Raw genomic sequence first — 442 nt, forward strand, 5'->3', positions numbered from 1 at the left:
CAAAATATGGCTAATATCGCAAAATGGCTCATATCGTATGTATATCTTTTATATTGTTTTGTCTCATTGTTAAGCTCGCATTGCATTTACGCTGTGGACCATTTCATTCGCGCGGGATATCATGAAAAGTCCGCGCTCTTTGCTCTCGCGTAAGAGACGCGTCATAAGCAGTGTTCCGATTGCGTTTGGTAGCGCGTGTGACGATGGCTCGATGCGTGGCAAGGCAGAGAGGTACTAATTAATCCCGCGGTGTAATTTCGCGTTGTCGGTATTGTGCTTCGAATTCCACCAAGTGGCTGTTGGCTGGGTGCTTTTGGAATCTCTCGGAGCGTGGTCCGAGACCTTTCAACTCCAATTCCATGGCCTGTGCGTCTTGTTCTCGACATCGTCGTCGACGTCGTTATTGACATTTACATCGTAATCCTTGTCATTTTCTGTTATT

This window comes from Trachymyrmex septentrionalis, unplaced genomic scaffold (assembly GCF_001594115.1).
Source record: "Trachymyrmex septentrionalis isolate Tsep2-gDNA-1 unplaced genomic scaffold, Tsep1.0 scaffold172, whole genome shotgun sequence".
Taxonomy (NCBI): Eukaryota; Metazoa; Arthropoda; class Insecta; order Hymenoptera; family Formicidae; genus Trachymyrmex; species Trachymyrmex septentrionalis.